The sequence below is a fragment of the Podarcis muralis genome, chromosome 14 (genome assembly GCF_964188315.1).
Source record: "Podarcis muralis chromosome 14, rPodMur119.hap1.1, whole genome shotgun sequence".
NCBI lineage: Eukaryota > Metazoa > Chordata > Lepidosauria > Squamata > Lacertidae > Podarcis > Podarcis muralis.
In genome coordinates, this window is record NC_135668.1 from 40,328,718 (window position 1) to 40,341,169 (window position 12,452).

The window sequence follows — 12,452 nt, forward strand, 5'->3', positions numbered from 1 at the left end:
CCCGTCGCGGGGATTCAAACCGCCAACTTTCTGATCGGCAAGTCCTAGGCTCTGTGGTTTAACCCACAGTGCCACCCTTCTACTCCCGCGGGGGTTCTACTCGTGTTAAAATGAACATGTTTGGGTGGTTCTCTTCAGACTTCGCGGTCATTGCGTGGCCCTGGTCAAGCCACTCAGCCTCAAACCCCTATCTCTTTCACGTGGTCAACCTTACAGGGTATTCTAAGGTTTACTAAGTGTCATGTACAGATGGGAGAAGCACTGCAAAAAAATGCTTATATAACAACGAACAGTTGTCATTCTAGGTACAGCAGCAAGTTACTGGGGGAAAGCGGATTAAATTCTGTTCAGAATCAGTATTGCTTTATTTTATTTTTTTGCTTCCGCTTTTTTTTTTTTAGTAAAATGCTAACAGCAGCATTCTCGATACTTTCTTAAGGCACTCTCCTGTGAGACTATTTCTAACTGTGACTTTTTCTTCCCTAAAATAACAGATGCCTTCCAGGTCTGTTGTAGTTCTTGAAACTAAATTTGACATCTTCTACGCAATAAGGTAAAAGTTGGGAAGTAATGCCAATTCTCTCTTCTGCTCCATAGTCCCAGCCAGTGTTAAAATTATTCTTGGCTGGTATTTGTTCGACAATTCCAGATTAGTTACTCAGGGTGAAAAAATATATATTAAGGTAACAGGCCTCAGCTATCTTAGGCCGCAGCTAATGAAGATACTAGGCTATTCTGGAAGGCATTTATAATAATTAAAACCTCAATATTCTCTAGGAACTAATTTACTGTAATAACCATTCCCTTTCCCCCTTGGTTAAATGTGCTTGGCTTTATTGTTAACTTAAGGGCTCCCCTGAAGTTTTGGGGAGAATATTCAATAACTTTAATGGACTTTGGATTAACTTTCTAATTAACCCTAAAAGAGAAAGTTCATTTTGCATGTTTTGGTTTTTATAAACTGAGGAATCTTACTGTGAGAAATCAGGAATCCTCAAAAGATTGACTCTGCTGTACTTTCGCTCAACGCAGCGGGAGCCACTGCTAAAGTGAATGCAAAGAGCAGTTTGGTCCTTGTTCTTGGAAATCTTATTTCAAAACCATTGCATCTGCTGTTGTTGTTTAAAAAAAAAGATTTATAGAAGTATTTGCAATTAAGTCCTACGTACAAGGTCCTAGTATCAATATAACTGGATCAATTATTTACACGGCACATAGCTTAGCTATGGAACTCGCTCCCACAAGAGGCAGGGATGGCCACCAACTTTGCTGTTGTTGTTGTTTTGTCATTTAGTCATGTCCAACTCTTCGTGACCCCATGGACCAGAGCACGCCAGGCACTTCTGTCTTCCACTGCCTCCCGCAGTTTGGTCAAACTCAAGCTGGTAGCTTCGAGAACAGTGTTCGACCATCTCTTCCTCTGTCGTCCCCTTATCCTTGTGCCCTCCATCTTTCCCAACATCAGGGTCTTTCCCAGGGAGTCTTCTCTTCTCATGAGGTGGCCAAAGTATTGGAGTCTCAGCTTCAGGATCTGTCCTTCCAGTGAGCACTCAGGGCTGATTTCCTTAAGAATGGATAGGTTTGATCTTCTTGCAGTCCATGGGACTCTCAAGAGTCTCCTCCAGCACCATAATTCAAAAGGCCACCACCAACTTGGTTAGCTTTAAAAGAGGATTAGGCAATCTCAAGGAGGACGAGGCTTTCAATGGCCACTAACCAAGATAGCTATGTTCTACCTCCACTGCCAGAGGCATTACGCCTCTGAATACCAGTTGCTGAGAATTGCATGTGGGGAGAGCACTGTTGCACTCAGTCTTCCCCAGACATCTGGTTGGTCAAGTGAGAACTAGACAGGCAGTTGTCCTGATCCAGCAGGTCCCCTCTCCCCACTGAAATTAGTTTTGAAAGAAGCAGTCTATTGTATCTTACAGCGTGCGCTTGGGTTGAAGTGAAGCGCCCAGGGCAGTTTCACCAGTTGGCCAATTTGCTTGCAGACTCCAAAAGGTCTGGCAGGGCTCCCACCCTGGAAGAATGGCAGATGAAGGTGATGGACTATATGGAATTGGCAGAAATGACCAGCAGAATCCGAGACCAGGGAGAAGAGTTGGTGGAAGAAGATTGGAAGAAATTTAAAGACTACCTACAGAAATATTGTAAAATTAATGAATGTTAGAATGATGTTGGATAAGAAGTTAAGTGGTTTTTAGCTATAATGCTATAAGGAATATGAAAAAATGGATTATTAACAGGTAAAAATTTAATGTTTCAATATTTTAAGATTAAAGACTAGGATAAACAAAGAGGGAAAGGATTTGCTGAACTAACAAATTGAATTGGAATACAAAAAAGGGAGGTGTGAGGAGGTCCGGGAAACAAGCAAATGAAAGATAAGTAATGGAAAGATGGAATTGTTTTTTAACTATTTTTTTTTTTTGTATTTTTCTTTTTTCTTTTTTCATTTTGTAATATTTTGAAAATCTTAATAAATATCTTTTAAAAAACAAAACAAAAGGTCTGGCAGGGCTCTTACTGTGTTCTTAATTAACAGTCCTTTCCACAACTAAGAATAAGCAAAAAAATTAACACACACACACACACACACACACACACACACACACACACACACACTTGGCTTTATAAAGCATACTGTGCACGCAGGCTGGTCACTCCCGCCATGTAAGGTGGTGCACCAACAGGCATAGCACGATGTCTGAACCTAGGATGATGGGGGGGGGGGTTTCTACCAAGTCAAGACCACCAGCCCGACTTAAGTCAAACTTTACTGGTGGCTCAGGAATCCTAGTTGGTCAGGGAGAAACAGAGCACAGGTTCAGGTTCAGGCTTCATGCTAAGTGGGCAGTGGGAGAAATGAGTACACCGTATGCTTTATGAAGCAAAATTCCTTGGCTTATTGCTACGTGCAAACACAGCAGCCACTCCACAGGAAAGACAATTTGTCACTCCACCAAGTATAATATTTTGCTCCTTCCTTCCCTTAGGATGCTGCCTTAAATTGAGTCCATCTTGCTGGATATTGCATACAGAGAATGGCAGTAACTGACCCGGGTTTCAGGCTGGGTTCCCTCCCAGCCCCACCTAGAGATTCTGGAGCCTGAACCTAGGACAGGGGTCTGCAACCCGCGGCTCCAGAGCCGCATGTGGCTCTTTTACATCTTTGCTGCGGCTCCGGGGTGGATACTAGCGAGGGGAGGAGGCGCATTGTGCGCCCCGACACTCCTCACTGTGGCGGGCGCTGTACTGGCTGTGACGTCGCATGGGGGCGGTGCGTGCGTTAGTCACGCACTGTCCCAACGTCACCTTCCCGCCCGCTGTCAGATTGCGGCTCCGGAGATATATTTGTTTTAAATGTCCCAATGGTTTTGCGGCTCCCAGTTGTTGTTTTTTCTTCGGAAACGGGTCCAAGTGGCTCTTTTTGCCTTAAAGGTTGCAGACCCCTGACCTAGGACCTGCATGCAAAGTGGATGCGCTATCAATTCCTGGCCATGGGGAATTATGATGCACAGCAAAAGTTTGCACCAGAGCACGTAGATCTATGTGTTCGTCTCCCTCTCAATTTTTAAATGACCAGTGGCTTCCATTTCACATTTATTCTAACAGCAGGAGCACATCAAACTTGTGTGAAATGCCCACAAGCTGAGGTCGATGATTAAAGTAAGCTGGCTTCCACTACTGATGCTACCTGAATATAGCCTTCATGGTACTCAGACTATGTAAAGGGGCATACTATACTCTATATTCTGGATTAATTAACTGAGAGCGCAATCCTATGTATGTCTACACAGAAGTAAGCCTCACTGCAGAATCTGTTCCTTAGGCAAGTGTCCATGGGACTGCTGGCCATTTTTATTGGCCAGGGAATTCAAAGACTAGATGCACAGAAATTTGCCTTATATCCAGTCAAAACATTGGTCCTTACCATTAAGCTCTGTATTGTCTATTGCAGATATATTAATATTGTGCAGCTTGAAGCAACTGGATGCATAAAAATGGATACCTTTTGGAGTAAAAATTGTCCAGACCCATAATTATTATTCAGAGCTTTACTAACCAGAATTTCTTCAAAGAAAAACGGGTAGAAAAACCATGAACGATACATCCAAATAATTCCATACAATCGTGTGCATGTCCAGCACAGGCTCAGCTTCTTATAAAATATGAAATACTCCAAACAAATCTAAAATCAGAGCGCTCTCCCTCCCCCCCCCCTCTCTCCAGCCTCCATTAGAGCTTGGAGACTGTTTTCCCTTTAGGAGAGACCTCATTATCGTATCCTTTGGCTGCTTGAGAACAAAGACTCCAACTCACACAAAATGGAGGCAACCATATGCATAGAATGCAATCCTATCTGAAGAAGTGTACATGCACATGAAAGCTCATACCAAGAGCAAATTTAGTTGATCTCGAAGGTGCTACTGGAATTTAATAATAATAATAATAATAATAATAATAATAATTTCTACTATTTCTTTCATCTGATCTAAGTCAGGCACATGGCAGAGAAGAGAACATTCACAGTTAATCACCAACCTGCTACACACTTGGAGAGCTCTTCTTTAGCTTCGATGGAAATTCCCAGTTTAACCCTTAGTAACCTACATACAGGCATTCTCCATTACAGTGCCAATTAAATCACTATACTTAACATTGTCTACACTGACTCGCAGTGTCCAGGCAGGATGAGAAATGCCCCTGTCTGAAACCCTGGAGAACCAATGCCTGTCAGCATAGATAATCCTGACCTGGATGGACCAAAGGTCTGACTCGGTATAAGGAAGCTTCCTATGTTTCTATGCAGGCAGCAGGTATTTATTTTAACAGATGGGACTGAGCTGGTAGAGGTTAATTTTAGTTCCGATGTTGTGCTTCTAATATCCTGCGGGTATTCTGGAGTTGCATTTTAGCTGTTAGTTACTACCACCCTGAGCTCTCGAGGCGGGTTCAGCTACGGGTGCTAGTAAATCAGTATCAGGATAAAGATGGGCTTGTGATCAACATGCACCTTCACAGCATCCTTTACCTTCTTTATCCTCCACCGAGATAAGCAATGCATTGTCAGGGTTCAGGAACACATTCTAACAATGCAACAACATGAAGCAAGGCCCAAGAGGAGTGTGGCTGGGGAGGGTTCCAAGGTCCTGAGGGAGGAGGCTGGGTGGCCCCCACCCCTTTCTCTAAAGCCTTAGCACCCCTGTGGTGACGTAGAGATAATAATAGCGGTCCACCTTATAAGATTGTCCTCGAGCTTCAGAAAAGCCTTCCTATTAGCTGTTAATCACTACCCTTTAGTCTATCACACAGAGAGCAAAAATAAAAAAAATAATCTAACAGCAGAAATCTGCAGATCACCTTTCAAGGAAGGAAGGAAAACTCTCAGGTAGATAAATGTAAAAATGTAAAAGGGGGGGAGGGACGACACAAACAACAGACAGACAGAGCAGCCCCTTTCCAGGGCATTCCAGGTCTTAATCAAATCATGTGAAAAACAGAAGAGGAGCCCGCGACCACTTTTCTCTCCCTCTTGTCATCGGAAATGAACACCTGCCCCCCCCCCATTATTGGCTAGGGAGCCCATTCCTTGCTAATAGATTTCAAGGGCCACCTGCTACCATAGCAGACCAGCAGCATGTCAGAAGCGTTCCATTTTAAAACAGGGAAGACAGAAGAGGAGAGCATGGCCGCTGCTCGTTGCCAAGGAAACGAGATCACTGCAGGAAGGACCCCAAACTTCAAGTGGTTTACATGTTCTACTTTTGAGAGAAACGTTAACCTGTTCCTAGGCTGCTGCTGCTGGCGGCGGCCGGCGGGGGGGGGGGGTGGAGAGGTGACATTTGCTACAGAGAGACAGCCTGTGTCCTTTAAAAAAATCTTGCCCCCATTACTACCAAAGCAGGGAAGTGGAGACTGCAGGTGCTTTTAAGACAACCAGGACAACCACAAAAGCAATTTGGAGTTCGAGGGGATGTATAATGTTATACACAAGTGCTATTTTTCTAGAAAAAGAGGTGCTGGAACTCACTATGAAAGCCTCCCTTGCTATAATAGCAATGGTGCCTACCTGAAAGGTGCCGGAACTGAGTTCTTGTGAGTTCCGGCTGAAAAAAAAGCCCTGATTATACTATTATAAACCCTCCCCAGCTGTAGTTTCCATTAGACAACTGGTTGGCCACTGTGAGAACAGGGTGCTGGATTTGATGGGCATGTTTGGTCCCTCGGGAGCTGGTCTGGGGAGAGAAGGGCTGCCCCTTTTTCGTAAAAACTTTTTTGTACTTTTGTATACCTTGGAATTCACCCAAGCCACACATACTGGTATCTTCTTCACTGTCAGCTCCCACTGGGCTCCAGTCTTGTCTGCATGGAGGCACTGAGATTATTATTACTGATTGCTGGATTGCATTTACACTGTGCCTTTCTGCCAGGTTTTACAGTTTTAAAATAATGAAACAACTACGTGAACAAATGAAACATTGGCCCTGTGAGGGGAAAGGGGCAGATAGACCCTTTGCCTTCCTTCCTTCCTTTTCCCCCACAGGGCAGTTTTAGTTCATTCTTAGAGGGAGCGATCCTGCTGCCTGCCATAGACCACAGCCAGATTCTGCTGGTCCTGACCTCAAACTATTTCTCTCAGCAAAGTTGTCAGCTGCAGAGCCTGCAAGGGCTGCTATAATTTCAGGAGTTCCACAGAAAGGAAAACCCACCGGTGTGGATGGGATGAAAGATCACCCTGGAAAAATTCTGCTTTCTATGCAACACTTAAAACCAAAGCTCTGTAGCAGCAATCCTGCTGTTATTTATTTCTTATCTCTCTCCAGAGGAATGAAAAGCCACCATCAATACTCCAGATATATTTCTAAACAAAACCTGCCTTCCACTGTCTCAGTTTTGCGCCAATAGTTGTAAATTCAGAAAATGTCAGCTGTGGCCTGGCTTTTATTTATTTATTTTTGCCTAAGAGGATGCTCAGTGAGTATTTCTCGCCTAAACGGCAACTGTAAACTCTGATAAGGCCCTCTATGCAGCTGACTCTATGCAGCGCTCACTTCAAATACTGTAAAGCGCTAAATTATTCCACCTCATGAGCCTCGATAAAGGTAGCTTTGCATTACAAAGGAGTACTGGTGGAATTTGCTTCCTGGTAATAGATTCATAAATACCCATGATTTATCTATTTGCAAGGATTGCTGAACAATTCTCAGCAATTAACTCCGCTGAGCAATGCCTTATTGCTCTTATTTAGATGCTAATCTCATTTAAGAGCCATGCCATTGGAAAGCTAAGCCGATTTCAGCTTTATAGGCAAGATTTAATATCAAGTTGGGATTTCATAATACCCCGCAATCTTACAAAGCGGCAATATGGCACGCCTGTTCTATGGAACGCCACCAAGATCCTGATATTCTCTTATAGACCCTGTCATCAAGGCATTTCAAACTCGGAATAAAGGACATACCCCGGGGGAAAACAATTGCACAAAATAAAGGTAAAACAACTTGTTTCAGTCTTATTTATTTTTGGACTCTAGCACAGCAGTGGCTTGAATAAATTTGGGGGACAAGCTCTGTGGATTCATTTCCAAATACATTCTGCACTCTATGATTTGCTACAAATGAAAGCTGTCAAGCTGATGCCGCGTAAACTCTGCAGAGGCAGCGGAGAAGGCAAACACACATTCCCTGCGCGTAGCAGACTGAAGCGCCCTAGACTACCACCGAAAAGTCCAGCCATCAGAACCTCAGAGCTGAATAGCTGCCACCTCTTTTTAAATTATCAATACATCTGTTTTGCTCTATTGTCATCTGCATACATCGCACATCACCCTGGAAACAGATTTGCATAGAAATGCCTTAAATAAATAAAAGCACATTTCCTCCCCATAGTTTGCATGTCCTCTGCCTGAAACACCTTGACAGCCAGCGTATACAATACTGAGCTAGATCAGGTGTGGGGAATCTTTGCCCCTCCAGATGCTGGTGAAGTACAACTCACATCAGTTGGTTAGAGCGTGGTGCTGATAAACACCCAGGTTTGATCCCTGTATGGGACAGCTGCACATTCCTGCGTTGCAGGGAGTTGGAAAAGATTATCCTCAGGCTCCCTTCCAAATCTACAATTACAGTGGCACCTCGGGTTAAGAGCTTAATTCGTTCTAGAGGTCTGTTCTTAACCTGAAACTGTTCTTTGTTTTTGTTTTTGTTAGAGCATTTATTAATTTTCCAACAAAAAACATCCAATTAACATATCAAATCACAATCCAGAGGGAAAAAAACTAAAATAAAAAAATCCAATTGTCATCCAAATTATAATCTTAATTTTGCGACTTCCCACGGTATGAATTCCAAAGCATTTCCAAATCTCAGTCCTGCCTCTCATCTCTCATCGATGTTTTCATAATTCCATATCAGGATTTTATCAACCTGAAACTGTTCTTAACCTGAAGCACCACTTTAGCTAATGGGGCCTCCGGCTGCCTCTGCGCCGCCGCTGCAAGATTTCTGTTCTCATCCTGAAGCAAAGTTCTTAACCTGAGGTACTATTTCTGGGTTAGCGGAGTCTGTAACCTGAAGCGTATGAAACCTGAAGCGTATATAACCCAAGGTATATGACTCCATGACTTTATCATCCATGGCCATTGCCCATTGCTGGGGCTGATGCGAGTTGTATTTCACCAACATCTGGAGGGCCAAACATTCTCTACCCCTGCGCTAAGTGGACCAATAGTCTGACTCAGCAGAATCCTAGGTTCCTAACCAATTATCTAGAGGAATGTGTGGGGTCTCCCTCACCGAAAGTAATAATAATAATAATTTATTATTTATACCCCGCCCATCTGGCTGAGTTTCCCCAGCCACTCTGGGCGACTCCCAATCAGTGTTAAAAACAGTACAGCGTTACATATTAAAAACTTCCCTGAACAGGGCTGCCTTAAGATGTCTTCTGAATGTCAAGTAATTATTTATCTCTCTGACAAGCCAAGCCTCAGTCATCTGTCAGGAATGTTAGGGCTCCAGCTTTCCTTCATCAAACAGAAGGGTAGACACTAGACAACCAGCCAGACCCCCTCCAACTCCAAAGGACTCCCTATGAAATCCAGAAAGCACCAGAGAAGAATGGATGGGCAAGAGAATGGATTATGCAGAACTGGCAAAGCCAACAGGAAAAAATTAAGGGAATCTAATGATGAGTGTTTTAGGCAAGAATGGATGCTTTTTGGGGGGCTACTTAAAGAAATGTTATGGTATGCTGAATTCGCAAGCAAGATTTGAGCAATGAGCAACAGAGGTGATTAGATTATAATATTGTGGTTATGACTGAACATTTAACAGACGGAAGATAGGGTGAGGCAGAAGGGGAGAAACAGCAACTCCATGGAAAATGGGGTGGGAAGTCAACAAAAATGAGAGAGAAAATGTAATTGTGTATTGATTGTATGTGTTAAAAAATGCTGGAATTTAACTAAATATAATTTTTAATAAAGAAATCCAAAAAGCAGCACAGAAGGAGGGGGATGAACAGAACAGGAGCTAAGGTGGCACTCGCAAGCTTACCTTAAGCCCTGGAAACAATTGCTATACTGTATAAAGGTAAAGGCAAAGGGACCCCTGACCATTAGGTCCAGTCGTGGCCGACTCTGGGGTTGTGGCGCTCATCTCATTTTATTGGCCGAGGGAGCCGGCGTACAGCTTCCGGGTCATTTGGCCAGCATGATTAAGCCGCTTCTGGAGAACTAGAGCAGCACACGGAAACGCCGTTTACCTTCCCGCCCGAGCGGTACCTATTTCTCTACTTGCACTTTGATGTGCTTTTGAACTGCTAGGTTGGCAGGAGCAGGGACCGAGCAACAGGAGCTCACCCCGTCGCGGGGATTCGAACCGCCGACCTTCTGATCAGCAAGTCCTAGGCTCTGTGGTTTAACCCACAATGCCACCCATGTCCCACTATACTGTATAGATAATGATAATAAAGTTCTCACCTTTGGCTATGCAACAAGTTCAAAAGGGGACAAATGGCTAGTAGCCACTGCTCCATGCTTTGCAAATTCCCAAGCCTGAGACCATGCTTTTTCTCCTTTCAAAAGATGGGGTGCATTAAGGAATTGGGAGAAGAGCAGGAGACGCAACAAAAAAATCTCACACTTGGCAGCTCAAGCACTTCCCCTGCAGTGTTCACAGTCTCCTGCCAGCATGAGAAGGAAGAAAAACACGCCCCACCCGTGACATTCAGTAGCATTACCAAACATAAGTTTAGATGCCCTGCAGCAATCCATTCTTTCTTTTTTTAAACGCTTCTTCCAGCAGCTCCTGGAATCAAGACTGCCCTGAAGGCTTGGAGAATTCACCAGAACAAGCATAAGGCTGTAGCAGCAGCTACGAAAACTGGGCCTTCCCATTGTGTCTTGGAAGCAGATGGTGGAGCTCCTTAACTGCCTGCACTGGTGCCAGAATCCACCCACACCCATGTTGAAACATGGAGACATTTCCCCCCCCTCACCCCCCCCCCCGTCAAGTGCTGTTTAATAAGCTGGCAAAAAAATATATTAAAATATTTTTAAAGTTTAAAAATATACTTACGATTTAGCAATACTATATCTATATCTCCATCTCTATCTCTATATATGGCTCTGTCCCTGTGGAGAGGAGGTGACAGAATATTTGGCTGATGTGCTTTTTGCCTGTAATTTCTATAAAAATGACCAATTCAGACTGGTGAATCCGATTCCCTCAACATTTCCAAGGCAGGACTTCCAAATGGTATCAGGCCTACACTTTGGCAGATTCAAGGAATTTTTTAACTGAGACTGTGGCTAGATTTCTCTTTCTGGCTGCACAAATCTTCCCTGAAGAAGCCTATCCTGTCTGGCTGCTGTTCTCCTGCATTGTGATTTCTAATGTGGTTATGGTATTCCCCGCCCCCCCATCCCCAACTCACTCTTAACTTTCCCATTTTAAGGTGCTGTGTTGTATATCTTATTTGAGACATGTTTTAGATATTCCTGATACTTTATATAGTGGTACCTCGGGTTAAGAACTTAATTCGTTCTGGAGGTCCGTTCTTAACCTGAAACTGTTCTTAACCTGAGGTACCACTTTAGCTAATGGGGCCTCCCGCTGCCATGCGATTTCTGTTCTCATCCTGAGGTAAAGTTCTTAGCCTGAGGTACTATTTCTGGGTTAGCAGAGTCTGTAACCCGAAGCGTCTGTAACCTGAAACATCTGTAACCCAAGGTACCACTATATATTACAGCCCACTTTGATATATTTTGTATGTTACGATATTGTTGGCTTTATTTTGTTCAAGTCTATGACTGCATAATAAATAATCTATATTTAAAGAATCATAAGGTTATAGAATTGTAGAGTTGGAAGGGACCCCAAGGGTCATCTAGCCCAACCCTCTGCAATTCAACTAAATCTCAACTAAAGCATCCACGACAGATGATCCTTCAACTTCTACCTTAAAACCTCCAATGAAGTCCATTGAGTCCACCACCTTCTGAGGAAGTCCAGGCCACTATCAAACAACTCTTACCATCAGGAACTTCTCCCTGATGTTTAGTTGGAATCTCCTTGTAACTTGAATCCACTGGGAGAAAACAAACTTTCTCCATCTTCCGAGTGACAGCTCTTTAGGTATCATATCTCCTCTTACTCAGGCTAAACATACCCAGCTCCCTCAACTGTTCCTCACAAGGCTCATAAGACCACTGAGCATTTTTGTTGCCTTCCTCTGCACACGTCCCAGCTTATCAATATCCTTCTTAAATTGTGGTGCCAAAAAGTGGACCCAGTACTCCAAGTGTGATCTGACCAAGGCAGAATAGAAGTATTATTACTTATCTGGATCTGGACACTATACTTCTGTTGATGCTACCTAGAATTGCCTTAAGCTTTTTTTGCTGCTGCATCACACTGTAAGCTTATGTTCTACTAAGTGAATTTTTTTAATAAAAAAAGCAAAGACTTTTTGCTGTTCTTTGTTTGCTTGTTTTTAAAAGTATAGATGCCACTTCAAATTGCTTAATTTGTGTCATTAAAATCTATTATATTCACCTTCAGAGCACTTTTGTTACAAACCAACTGCTGTGTGTGGGGAGTGAAACAATAATAAAAAAAAATGTTAGAGAAAGTTACTGGCAATGTTCCTTCAGAATGCAGCTGTGCAAATGGGAGCAATATTTATTTAAGGGCTGTGGATGCTCTGACAAAGTGTTATGGCGCTGGGCAAATCATTATGCTAGACATCGCAGCCGTACGCATTATCGTGGTCGTGGTGCTCAGGCCTATTCAGCATAACAAATTTAACAACCGCGTTTGTAATCCCGAGTCGTTTCAGAGCATTTGGGATTCTGAATCTCATTGTTAGTCAGACATGCCCCCAACAGGGGAATCTTGGCATCATCTCGGCTAAATATGATAAACACAGGCAAACAAGCCTCT

The 12,452-nt window shown here is 43.4% G+C and overlaps 1 protein-coding gene across 1 annotated transcript in view; it reads right to left on the reverse strand.

Annotated features, from left to right (window-relative positions):
* SNX29 (sorting nexin 29) overlaps positions 1–12,452 on the reverse strand; it is a 205,153-nt gene that overhangs the window by 25,383 nt on the left and 167,318 nt on the right. The window lies entirely within an intron of this gene.